The sequence below is a fragment of the Octopus sinensis genome, linkage group LG7 (assembly GCF_006345805.1).
Source record: "Octopus sinensis linkage group LG7, ASM634580v1, whole genome shotgun sequence".
Classification (NCBI taxonomy): Eukaryota; Metazoa; Mollusca; class Cephalopoda; order Octopoda; family Octopodidae; genus Octopus; species Octopus sinensis.
In genome coordinates, this window is record NC_043003.1 from 25371366 (window position 1) to 25385074 (window position 13709).

General features: G+C 42.7%; 1 non-coding gene across 1 annotated transcript; it reads left to right on the plus strand.

The window, feature by feature from the left end:
* Positions 1 to 7169: 7169 nt before the first annotated feature.
* On the plus strand, positions 7170 to 7363 carry LOC115214545. Its single transcript, XR_003881895.1, has one exon. It is a non-coding gene; the product is annotated as a U2 spliceosomal RNA (small nuclear RNA).
* Positions 7364 to 13709: the final 6346 nt, after the last annotated feature.

A 13709-nucleotide genomic window follows, 5' to 3' on the forward strand; every position in this document is an offset into this window, starting at 1 on the left:
GTTTGCGTACCCAGTTGCTTAATCAAAAGACAACCAGACTTATTGTATTAGCGTGTAAGTGAGCGAGTGTTCCACAGACACATGTAGTCTAAATGTAATGATTTTACAGGCAGATCAAAGTAACATTGCGTCTCAAACCAGGACCTTTTGCATAATATATAAAAATACTAGGCGGCGAGCTGGCAGAAATGCTTAGCCGTATTTCGTCTGCCGCTATGTTCTGAGTTCAAATTCCGCCGAGGTCGACTTTGCCTTTCATCCTTTCGGTGTCGATTAAATAAATACCAGTTACGCACTGAGATCGATATAATCGACTTAATCCGTTTGTCCTCTCTGTGTTTAGCCCCTTGTGGGTAGTAAAGAAATAGGTATTTCATCTGTCTTTACGTTCTGAGTTCAAATTCCGCCGAGGTCGACTTTGCCTTTCTGGGTCGATAAATTAAGTACCAGCTGCGTACTGGGGTCGATCTAATCGACTGGTCCCTTCCCCAAAAATTTCGGGCCTTGTGCCTAGAGTAAAAAAGATATGTAAAAGTACACCTGGCTAGCTTCGATACAATTTCCATTAAACAGATTTCAATATTTTGGTTTGCGTTAATCCGAGGCTTTAGAAAATAATATTTACCGAAGTTGCCACGCAGCGAAAACGAACTTCTTAAACATTTGCTCATACTGCGCCAACATGTACACCCGCAGCCCATAGCATCTTGGATAGGTCAGCGACTGACGCTTACCGGTGTCTTGCGAGCTTATCCCAAACGGGCAAGGCACCTCTGTAGCATTGCCGGGTTAAGAACTTTTGGAAATTGTCCAACGTTCTCAACTCGAATGTATGGTGAAACAGGCTGTCCGGTTGAATAAACCCGAGACCTAGAGTCACTCCCAGGCCATCGTTACATTCAGACTCTACCAACGCACTATATAAAATCCGTGTAGAACCCCCACCGCTGGCATTGCCCGAGCGCCGGAATAGCAATAGGGCCTTACGGCACTCTTTATGTCACTCACTCGACCTCGGTCTACGAGAACACTAGGCTTCCTGTTCGCAAAACCTTTTGAACTCGGTGAACATTTGTCTGGCTAGCGGAGACCACAGCCGTTCACTATCCAGGAGAATCCAGAGGTGCCTCAACCTCAACGCATGTCTGCGCATCATTAACCAAGGCATCCCTAAACCTCCTTTTAAAGGCTTTTGATGGTAGACAGAGCGTTCACAAGTGGCGACCTGCCCTTCCACAAAAAGCGAAAGAGATGTCTCTCCAACCTGATCAACCACGAATCCAGACAGGGCACGACGGTCAGGCGGTAGGTAATGACCGAAGCGATAAACACATTGGCCACTTCCGCCCTCTCTTTCAGGGATAGCCACCGCCAAGACCAGATCTTGACTACTGCAGCCACCCTGCTCAATACCTCTGTCCAGTTCTTCTCTATCTGGAGGCCTGGTCCAAACCAAACTCCCAGCAACTTAACCGGTCCCTCCGTCCAGCGCCCAACAACGCTGTCTGAAGGCATCGACTTGCCAACCCAGGTGCCGAGCTGCAAGCCGACCGACTTTTCCCAGTTGATCTTTGCTCCTGCCACCTCCTTGTAAGCCTATCAAGGTTACGCTGATAGTGATATCATCCGCGTAAGCCGTAACAAACTCCTTTAGACCTGGTTCTCTCGGGATGCCACTCAACCTTCGCAGTAGGGGCTCGAGAGCCATCACATACAAAAGTGGTGAGAGCGGACATCCTTGACGAACCGAGCGTCTGATGCAGAACGGCATCGAAAGGAAACCGTTCACCCGAACTATCGAGTCAATGTTGTGTTACAAAGCGATAAACCACCTGAGGAAGCCAAGGCCCAGGCCAAACCGTGCAGGCACAGTCGCCAGGTGTCGATGGTCAACCCTATCAAAAGTTTTAGACTGGTCTAAATGTACCAATGCCCCACCTTTGCCAGATTTATTACCAACCCTCTCTATGATATAGCGAATAAGATGGAGGGTATCCTGGATGGTTCTGCCTGGGATGGCACATGTTTGTGCATCCCCGACTATACCATTCGCGACACGCACCAACCTTTTTGCTAAGACCTTGGCCTAAATCTTCACTTCTGCGTTTAACAGAATTATGGGCCTGAAATTCTCTATAACGTCCCCCTTGTCCGGGTCCTTTCTGACCAACGTCACTACTCCCCGGCGCTCAGATCTGGGGATAAACCCATTCTGTTGCCAGTTCGCGTACGTCAGCCAGTAGTTGCCCAAACAAGTCTGGCATACAGTTATACAGCTGTACGGAAGACCATCAAGTCCCGGCGACTTACCCACTTGACAGTCGGCCAAAGCCTCCATCACCTCCACAGGTGTGATTGGCCCTTCGCAAGACTCCGCATCCGACCCCGAGAGACACGGCAGCCCGGCAAGAAAGTCCTCGAGGGCTCTCCCACCACCAGGACCGACGTCACCCCCGAACAGCTGGGCGAAGTACTCCCGAAAGGCCTCACACATTTTCTCGGGTTCGTTTACCAAGACACCATTTTGATTCGTCAAAAACCGATTAGTGGAACTTCCTTGCCGAGTTTCCACCACTCGGGCCCATCCAACGGCCTTGATTCCTTCACTTCCTATCGCACGTAACTTAGCTCTGGCAATACTTCCCATGTATTGGGCTTCAAGATGCTGGTTTAACTCCAGTCTTTTCACCCTCGCTTGGTCCGCATTACCAGTCCTCTGGGCTTCTTCTAGTTTCTTAACTAGGCCATCACTTATTCTATTTTCATCACCTATTTTCTTAGCTAAACTTATGCTAAACATAACATTTGATGGCTCTTTTTAGGGCGTACCACCATTTGTTATTAATGATGGTACCTGTTAATGCTCTCCGTATTAACATTTTGATCCGCTTTCTGTACCCCTCAATCGCCAAAAGGGACGTATTGAGTTTCCAGTAGCCTGTTTCCTGACTATGCAACTTATCTACCGTCAGTGTACAGGTAAACCATCTTGAGGTCACTGTAGCTGACTACAAAAAACTGTGGACACTCAGCTATGGACTTGTCTGTTTCTCTAATTAAAATCCTATATAGATATGTTCTGGAAAACCCGTTACTATTTGATCACGTCCACTGTGGAGTGTTCGGGTGTTCCAACCTATATGGATCTGCTAGCTGAAATTGACTTAACAGATCTCGTAAGCCTGGGTTACATTTTCTGTTCACGTTCGAGCCAATACAATCTGTGTGTGCTTCACATATTGTGTTAAAGTCTTCTAACAATACTAGCGAATGCGACGTGGCTAGGAACTTGCCCAGGTCACGAAAACATTCAGGTTGTGGGCCCATAATGTTGGGTGCATAAATAGCGACTAGCCTGATTATCTTGCCACAACTAAATGTCAGGTCAAGAACGACCAACCTGCCTTCTACGTCAAAAAAAACTTTTTCTCGGCTACCCGGTTTCTTTTTAGTAGGACCAACACCCCACCCCCACTTCCCGCCCGACTCGGAGAAACTTATTTCTCGTAGCCATTCAGGAGGGGGAGCAGATCTCTTGCCCCTATATCCGGGTTTCCGTTGCAACAATTACATCCAAATTTCTCGACCTGATGTCATTTAGGAAGCGCCCTTGCTTCTAACTCTACATCAGGCCACGAACATTTATACAACCAATATGAATAGACGTGACCTACCTTTTAGATCGGGGTGTCCTGTGGAGAGGGACTCTCCACCTTTTCTTGACTTAGAGTCGGAGATGGCAAGCCTTCAAACATAGATTGGTGAAAAATCAAGTTTCAATGTTGAGACAGATTTCGGATCTTTTCATTTTGAAGGCCAGATTTTCCTAGTTAACTAAACAATTTGAAACTTCGTATACTGGTAGAATGTGCCAAAAGAAAACATAATTGTAAACCAAACTGAAAACGGAATTGTAATTTCTAAGTTTAACGTTGTGTTAAACAAGATATTATACGATTTTTCGTCCAATTCATAAAATTCATAGTTTTTATATTTATCTGACTGTTCAGTTAATCTAGTTGCTTGTTTTTTGGTTTTTATCTCTCGCATTAAGTCTTCGTTTTTGCTGTGTAGTGCAGCTATTCCTCTGTTCGTCACCCCCTCTGCCATCCTCGGTCTGTTTCTCTTGGCTGTTTTTTTTTGTTGTTTTTTTTTTTGTCTCGGCTCGCTCTGCTTTTGCTGGTTCGATCCTTCCATTTTCCTTCTGTTTCTCTCTCTCTCTCTTTCTTCCTCCTCGCTGTCAGATTCTTCTACACCTTCTTTACAATATTTTTAATGTGACCCAGTTGGCCACAGTGGAAACATCGGGGTTTACGCCCCTCAACCAAAACTATTTAGCACTTCCTCCCCTACTTTCACGATTTCTGGGAGCTGTTCTCAAATTTTTTGATCAGCCTTCAGGATGAGGTTAAGCGTTTGACCAGTCCAATGGGTATTCTCTATGACGGGTAGCCTGCAGGAGGTTAATATTATCTTCCCTGTTTGCCGGGACTGCCGCCATCAAGCACGTAGGGTTTACTCCGGGTGGAATTCTTGGTATTCTCACTTTTGATGTTCTCATTCCGATGTAAATTGAGATTAACATTGTGTCTTCCGACTCTAAAGATTTTACAGAGTGTTTTGTGCCGTTTCTGCATTCTTGAACCTCACCACGATGGTTCCAAGCAACATATGGAAGAACTAATTAAATATATACGAATAATGTTATTGCTAAATCAGTCACAAAGATTTTGCATCGCTTCTCGACCTCGTTTTGAATTTTTCCTTCTTTAAGGAACGCTTCATGAGAAGGAACGCTTCTTGAGAAGGAACGCTTCTTGAGAAGGAACGCTTCTTGGCCATGTTTTCAGTTTTGCTTCTAGAATCTACGTCGCTGAACCGCTACCTGTTGTGTGAGTTTGTTGCCGATTGTGTTTTTATGTCCTGCCAGATGGGTTTTAGACATTTTTCAATTTTTTGCTCACATATCTTATCAATTTTACGAGCTTTTAAGCAGAATGTCTTAAAAATAATAATTTTCTTTTTTTCCTTCGTTAATTCTTCTTCTGCTATTTCCACTTTTACGACTCCATCTCGTTCTGTTATCATATCTTTGTATTTTAGTATCTCTTTTTTTGTCAGTTGACGGATCTTTACCTTTTGAACGGCAGACAATTTCTAGTTAACTAAACACTTTAAAACTTCGTATACTGGTAGAATGTGTCAAAATAAAACATTTTTTTCTCTTGGCTTTCTTGAGAAAATTGTAATTTGTTTGTTTAACGTAGTTTCATTTCTAGAATTTTAACCAATCCTATGCTCTTTTGAGCTAAAATCATTTGTTGCGTCTAAAACTGAGACAACATCCTGTCACTAACCCTAAACCTCCCCCTAACCCTAAACTTTTTTTCTTAATTGTTAAATTAATTTAATTGTTACGTGTGTAAAAAAGACTACCAGCTGCTGGCGCATAACTTTTCCTTTCTTCATTTTGGATGGTCCTTTCTTGTCTTTCTTTTGGTGTTCGTAACTTTTGGTAATGCCGGGAAATGGCTTTCCGACACATCAGGAGCGTTATCAAAGATTAAACTTTCTATTTTCTTTGCTTCTCGCTCAATCGATGATTCATCACCCGACGAAGAAGACAAACTTTTCGGCATCTTGTCGGCAACTTCCACAGGGGAAAACCACAGATAGCTTTCGAAAGAAAACTAACTACATTTTTTTCAACAGTAAGTCCAACAATAAACAGAAACTTACGAACACACTCCAACAATAAATTTTCAATAACAGACAGACGAAATACGGCTAAGCATTTCGCCCGGCAGGCTAACGTTTCTGCCAACTCGCCGCCTAATTAATGAAGCTAACTTCTTACCACAACAAAAAAATAATAGATATTTTCAAAGATTTATTTACGTTGCAGAAATAAAACAAATGCCCGTGAATAAAAATTAACAAAGGTCACCAATTTTGAGTTGGGAAGAAATTAGTCGATTAAAACTATAGACCCCGGGTGAGTAAAAGTTACAGCTGATCCTAGTGGAATCTGAACTCGGAACATTTGAGTCGGAAGAAATAACGCAGGATATCTTATCCAACGCTCTGACAACTCTTATAGTTTAATGTATGTTTTGTTGCCGTTATTGTACAGCTACTCCAGCCGTGACTATCTCGTCTTTCTTACGTTTATAGTGTATTTAGAATTATATTATTTTACATGCGATTACAGTGACACTAGGCTATTATTTCTAGCATGACGTTGGTCCGTAGATAACCCGTAGCATTTGAACTGGGAACGTAAAGAGCCGGAAGAAATGTCGCAAAACACTTTGTCCGACGCTGAAACGATTCTGCCAGCTCTAAATAGCTGAGAGTATGTTTGGATATGGTGATTGTTAAGCTGTTCCAGCCGTGACCATCTCGTTTTTCATTCAGTCATGCCGTATCTAGAATTATAATATTTCATATTTCCATCCTCGCTGAAGGCAGTAGTGAATGTGATTAGGGCGAGATTAGATTATTATTTCTAGCATGACGTTTACATATTTTAAAGAGGAGGCGAAGACGTTCACATTGATAATTCTAAAAAGTGTAATTTAATGGGATTCACATTGAGACGTGAAAAAAAGGCTCTTCCTCTAACATTAGAGTTAGCACGTGTATTGTTTACAATGCGATAACTACTAGTAATCAAGTTCGGTAACTCGCTATCATATCTATTCCAGCCAAGAGATGGCAGTATACGTCGTTGTTATTTTTTAAAACAACGATGATATTTAAATAAATTATTAAATTTAACAACAATAATTAACATTCATTTAGAAGAAAACATTGTTTCTGTCCATATATATTCTTTACTCTTGATATTTGAAAAATATATATATTTCCCTGTGATGTTCGAGTTATAATCTATATATAACGTAAACATTATGACCTTGAACTTGTTGCCGATCTTAATTATATATAACTGCGTCACGATAATTCACTACATTCAAACAAAAATAAAAAAAATTTGCCCAAATTTATGCACGAAAAATATTTAACTTTATATACTACATAGATATAATACAAAAAATTAAAAATAGATAAAGAGAATAATTAAATATAGCTATATAAGTGCAAGTATAAATCAGTAAATGTACTACATACAAATAGGTTTAAATATTTCTGAGCCAGACTAAAAATTTATCGCTTCTCGGCCTTTTGGCTAAGATCAAAGTGTAGTATCTGTTCTTATCAGCTTAATATCTGATACGGTCCCTATTTGGGACCATCGATATTAAACTGATTTTTAGAACGAGGCGAAGAGTTAGGGGCTTGCTCCGCCTTTGCCACGGGTTGGCCTGGTATAGCAGTACTTCCAGGATTCAGCCCATCTCCCACCCGGGAGATATAAACAAACTAAAAACAGATTTAATACCCTGAAATCCCTTATGATGTCCGCTGCCGTTACGTTTTAGAAGCAATAACATAGTTTATCCCTCAGTTGCTATTTTCGTTTGCTACCAAGGATGATTTTTCCCGAGATGGGAGGAAGTAATAAAAAGAATACCCAGGAAAAACAAAGTTTTTTGGCCGCCGTAGTTGGCAATGTCGTCGAACTGAATGTAGCCACGGACAAGCTCTTCCAGTTCAGAAAATTAATTGAAAAAACTGGAAGAAACCAAGTTAATACCGCCCCCGGAAACTGTTCAAGCAATTCACGAAAAAACTGTCGTTTACAAAGTGTATAGTATAAAGGAAAAAAGAATCACCGAAGTAAAAAATGAAGTTGTTGAACGGTGCATCGCACCGGTACTGGAACAAGGTTCGCTACATTAGCTGAGGTGTAAGAAGTGCTACAATCGAAGTACATTTCGAGTCGGCTGACGTAGCAAAGGAAATTTGTGGGTTGAAGAGCGAAGAGATTATGTTGCTGCCAACGTATTTGGGACGGCGAAAGTGACGGTTGATGAAATACCTGTTGGTTACAAAGTCATGTGGGTAGCGGCGGCAGTAATATTTGACATCGAAGGGAAACTAAGTCTCTTTTAATGTTAAAAACGAAAAGGTGTTACGCTTTATTAAAGCAAACAATCGTATTAAATTTTATAAAGTGACTGAAAGAGTCTGACACTCGTTATGCCAAAGTCGGAAAGGAAAACTCCTCCAAGAACATGTTGAAAACAATCTAATCAAAGATATAACCCAGGAGGTGATAGCTGGGAACCTGGTTATCAGCCCGGCAGCCACTCCAACCCAGAGCCCGGTGAAAAGCCCAGCAGCTACGGGGAGTGCTGGGGAAGCAGGCAGACAAAGACTACCATGCTCCCTCTCACAAACGTAATTTATTTTTCTTTCTTTGATGATTAAGTTAGGTTGTTTAAATGTACGTGGAATGGGGTCGAGATGGAAACAGGCTTGTTTTCTGAACGACCTCACGACACATAGAATAGATGTGGCGACTGTAACCGAGTCCAAGTTGAGTGGTTACGAGAAATTTATTTCTCCTAGCTGAGGTGCAGGCGTAGCAGTCCTTATCAGAAGAACTTGAACTTACAGATAAGTACTGTCTTTCTGGATCCAGAAGGTAGGCTGGTCGTCCTGGATGTGGCTCATGTGAGTAAGCAGTCCTTCAGGTTGGTAGCTGTCTATGTCCCTAAGGAGTGTAGGCAGTCTGATTTTTACCAGGACCTGGAGCACTTTTTAGTGACGTCTAAAACGTTAGTTTTGGTAGGGGACTTCAACACTTTCCTCGATGAACGGGTTGATAGTGTGGGCTCAACTGATAGGAAAGGGAATCTTTGCCTCAAGAGTCTACTAGAGAGCTATAATCTAGTAGACCACTACCGACTGGGTGGGCCGAGCGTTCCACAGTGGACGTGGAGTAACAACTACGGCTCACGCAGATCGTACCTAGATAGGCCATTTATTAAGGAAAGAGATAAGAATAGCGTTAGCTGTCCAAAATTTTCTGTTGTGCCTTACACGGATCACAAACTTGTGACGTATGGGGTACATGTAGATAAATGTCATAGACAGGGACCCGGCTATTGGAAAATGAACAAGTCTATTTTGACTTGTGAAGCTTTCCGTACCCGGAATAAGGTGTTAGTTCAGAGGGCATTATGTGGCACCATCATTAACAATAGATGGTGGCTCGCCCTCAAAAGAGCCATCCGTTTGGAGTCCCTTAGATTTAGCAAGCAGCTAAGTTTAGATAGGACTAGAATAGAGGGCGATTTAGTTAAGAACTTAGACGAGGCAATGGAATCTGGTTCTGCATCTAGAGTGTTGGTAGCGAGAACAGTCTTGTACCGTCACCTCAACGCCAAGCATGAGGGGTGTAGAGTCAGAGCTAAGCTATGTGCAGGGAAACGAGAAGGTATTAATGTTGCCCGATGGGCACGTCGTGCGGGGAGTCAGAGAGGTAAAAAGTCCTCTATAAAGTCTTTAACGGACGAACAGGGACGCAAGATCTATGGACAGGAGGAGATGCAAAAAGTCATTCACCAGCATTTCGCTCGGTTGTTCGGGGAGAGTGGTCCGCTTGAGCGGGGGAGCTCTTAAGGGACTTCTTAGCTGGTGGGCCGCCACTTTTGGCACGTGAGACTGAATGCTGTGAAGGACCGATCACTCCTGCGGAGGTAAGAGAGGTGTTGGCCGAGTGCGCCGGGGAAAAGTCGCCGGGGCTAGATGGTCTGCCCTACGAGTTTTACTGTTGTATGCCGGACTTGTTCGGGGAGATACTGGCAGGTATCTATGCAAACTGGCAACAGAATGGGAGAATTCCCAGTTCTGTGAGCCGGGGAGTTGTGACGCTGGTCCAGAAAGACCCAAGCAAAGGGGATAGTATCTGTAATTATAGGCCCATAACTCTACTTAATGTAATGTAGAGTTAAAAATTTTGGCCAAAGTATTAGCAAAAAGGTGGATGGCTGTCGTGGAGAAACTTGTCGAGAAGGCGCAGACATGTGCAATCCCAGGCAGGTCGATCCAGGACAATCTTCACCTTCTCCGCTACAGCTTAGATAGGGTTGGAAAAATGGCCGGAAAAGGAGGGGCATTGGTCCATTTAGACCAAAGTAAAGTGTTCGATAGGGTAGACCATCGGTACCTGGGGGACGGTCGTCGAAGCGGCTGGGCTGGGCCGGGCCCTGGCTTTCGCGGGTGGATCTCCGCTATGTACAGCCGCATCAAGTTCACAGTCCAGATAAACGGCTACCTAACAGAGCCGTTTTCGATCATGCGTTCTGTTCATCAAGGGCGTCCCTTGCCTCTGCTTCTGTACGTTTTGCTTCTTGAGCCATTGCTACGGAAGTTGGAGAAGTTGGGAGGCAACCCTAATGAAATAGGATGCGGTAGGTCTGTTTCTGTTTATGCGGATGACGTCACTCTCATCGTGTCCAACTAAGCACAGCTACCTCGTGAAGATGCTCTCCGAGGATACGAAGCCGTGGCAGGGGCAAAACTTAACAAAGACAAGTCCATCGGTTTGCGCCTCAGCACCTGGAGGAACAAGCCGATATCGTCCATTGTCGTTGGACACTGGACGGATGGTCCTGTTAAGTTGCGGGAGTTTGGTTTGGCCCGGACTCCCAGACGGAGGAGAATTGGAGCGAGGTACTGGACAAGGTGGCGGCCATAGTACGGAAGTGGTCCGGAAGGTCTCTCTCCTTGAAGGATAGAATGTAGGTGGTGCAGGTGTTTATAGCATCTGTAATCACCTACTGCCTGTCCGTTGTGCCTTGCCCCGATTTGTGGTGAAACAAGTTGGAACTACTCCTTTTCCGCTTTTTGTGGAGAGGAGCAAAGCCACTTGTGAGGCGCTCTGTGCGCTGCCAGGAACCGCTAAAGGGTGAATTGGGAATGCCTTGGTTGATGATGCGCAGACATGCGTTGAAGCTGAGACATCTCTGGTGCCAAGTGGAGGGTGATAAGGTGTGGAGTCCGCTGGTGGTGGAGCTCTTGCCACAACCGACCTCTTTGGAGAAACTTAAATGCGGTTTCATTAACAGACGTAAGCTGACTTATGACTCTGGCTAATCCACAAGGTGGGCAAGGCCGACAGCGGGAATACCACCTCGGTGTTCTATAGAGGGCTGGTTGAGGCAGAAAACGATGACGTCCTAGGAGGGGCTCTGGGGTTCGACAAGAACCAACTTACCAACCTGTTTCAGAAAACCTTCAAGCCGGAGTATTTGGATAATTTCCAAAAATCTCCGACTTGGCAGTGCTACAGGAATGCTTTACCTGTTCGCGAGAGGTTATCTAGGCACGGTTTGGCAGTGCCACCGACATGTCCAAAATGCGGGCTGGACAATGAAACTGTCCAGCACGCTTTTGTACAATGTCGGGAGCTATCCAGCTTGATAAGTTACTTTGAGCACGTGCTGTCGCATCTGGGACGAGTACAGCTGTCGGCTGGATCTATGATAAAGATGATACCGCCAACTGGACTCTCGAAGGACGGTAAGGCATGTCTTTACTGTACGGTTGCAGTACTGAAAGAGTGTGTCTGGTGGACTAGAATGGAATGTTCTGTGAAAGGGACCTTCATATCTGGCCCCGGTTTGCTGTCTTATTTCAGATATCATCTGAAGAGCAAGATGGCGTTGGAGAGGAAGACCCTGCCACCGATTGAATACGAGCAAAGATGGAAGGATGTGATGAGAAAGGTCGGTGTTAGTAACCCAGCTTAATCATTGATGAAAGGAAAAGATAGTTGCTGGGCCTTGTAGGCTGCCGGGTTCGATCATTTTGAACTATTATTCGTTTTCTTTATAAAAAAAAAAGGTCTAGTTAAAGGAAAAATTAATCGTTATATAAAAATTTTTAACATAATGATTATTCGAACTCTTTTCTGTGTACGATCAGTTTGATCATAATAACGAATTTATTCCACTTAACTCCCTGTGACCCATCGTTTGCCTTGTTTTCTTCATACAAATAATATCCTAGAGTCCGCAGTTTTTCGTCTTTCATTTTTATATTACAAGGCTTGTGGTTTTGACTGCTATTTCTAATTAGTCTGGTCTGTCATAGTAAGTATAAAATGCAAAGCAACCAGCTAGTTACTGCAAGATAGAAAGCCACCCCTATAATTTGTTTTTTATTATAAAATATTTCAGAAAAGCAAGAAAACGTTTCCGATACGACTTACAAGATTTATGGTAACTGAAAAAATAATTTAGTAAATGTTTTAATGTTGAGATATAGAGTCACGTGAACATTACGGACCGTCGTAATTCGTATTTTCCATTCACGTTTATTATCAAATCAACACTATTACAGATTACGCTTAGGATATCATTTTAAAGAAATAGAAATAATAAAATTGAAAAATATTATTGCTAAATCAGTCAAAGATTTTGCATCGCTTCTCGGCCTCGTTTTGAATTTTTGCTTTTAGAATGATCGCTTCTTGGCCTCGTTTTGAATTTTGGCGCCTAGAATGATCGCTTCTTGGCCATGATTTCAATTTTGCATTTAAAATCTACGTCGTTAAACCGCTAACTGTTGTGTGAGTTCGTTGCCGTTTGTGCTTTATTATTGAACTGTTGTTGAATTACAGTAATTTTCGCCTTACGGGGCAGAAAGTTTCTGTCTTGGATTGGCCTGTATATTGGTTATTTTGTAAAAAAAAAGTTTTATTCTTATGGAAACTTTGTCACTCGTGACGTTCAACAAGGAGTTTGACTTAACGTCTCACGCTGACTTTCTCGAGATGGGACAGGCAAATAACAATGCAAACATGAAGGAAAACCGGGATAAGCAAAGTTTTTCTGAAGCAGTAAACGGCAGCATAATTGAGTTGGAAGTTGCAATGGATAAACTTTTTCAATTCAGAAAGTACATACAAAAAGCTAAGGAGGAGACTAAACTTGTACAACCCCCGGAAACATTGAACGCTATTCGCGAAAAAATTGTCTACAAGATATATAATTTAAAGGAAAAAAATTACTAATGCAAAAAACGAATTAATTGAACAGTGCTTGGCACCGATATGGGAAAAATACGCTACGTTAGCCGAGGAATAAATGCAGAGCTGTTGTTGAATTACAGTAATTTTCGCCCTACGGGGCAGAAAGTTTCTGTCTTGGATTGGCCTGTATTGGTTATTTTGTAAACATTGAACGCTATTCGAGAAAAAAATGTCTACAAGTTGTACAATTTAAAGAAAAAAAAAATTAGTGAGGCAAAGAACGAAGTAATTGAACGGTGCCTGGCGCCAATATGGGAAAAAGGCGATCATTCGTTACTAGTAACATAAGTCACTTATAAACGCAGGTGGGTTTATTTACATTTCTGAAGAAAAAAAGGGTAAAATTAAGGATACCCTTCCCCCCACCCCTAACCATAACCCCCACATTTATAAAAAAACTAAAAATTTTACGGGGCGATGTTTCGCTTGTCGTAGCACACGTTTCCGTCGATTTCCGTAAAAAATGTAAACACTGAATCGGCCATACATACATACACACATACATACATACATACACACACACACACACATACATGCAGACATACATATACACATACACCGAGTAAAAAATTTCAGTTATCTCTCTCTTTCACACATTACTCTGTCTCTTCACACACACTAACAGAAGCACTTCACTTACACAACATACTGTCTGTCTCCCACACCCCATCAAACACACACACGGGGACTTCAAAGAGAAATTTCCTCGTCATAAAATCGCTTCCTCTTAGTCTCTTTCGCTCTCATTACTTATGTAAAAAAA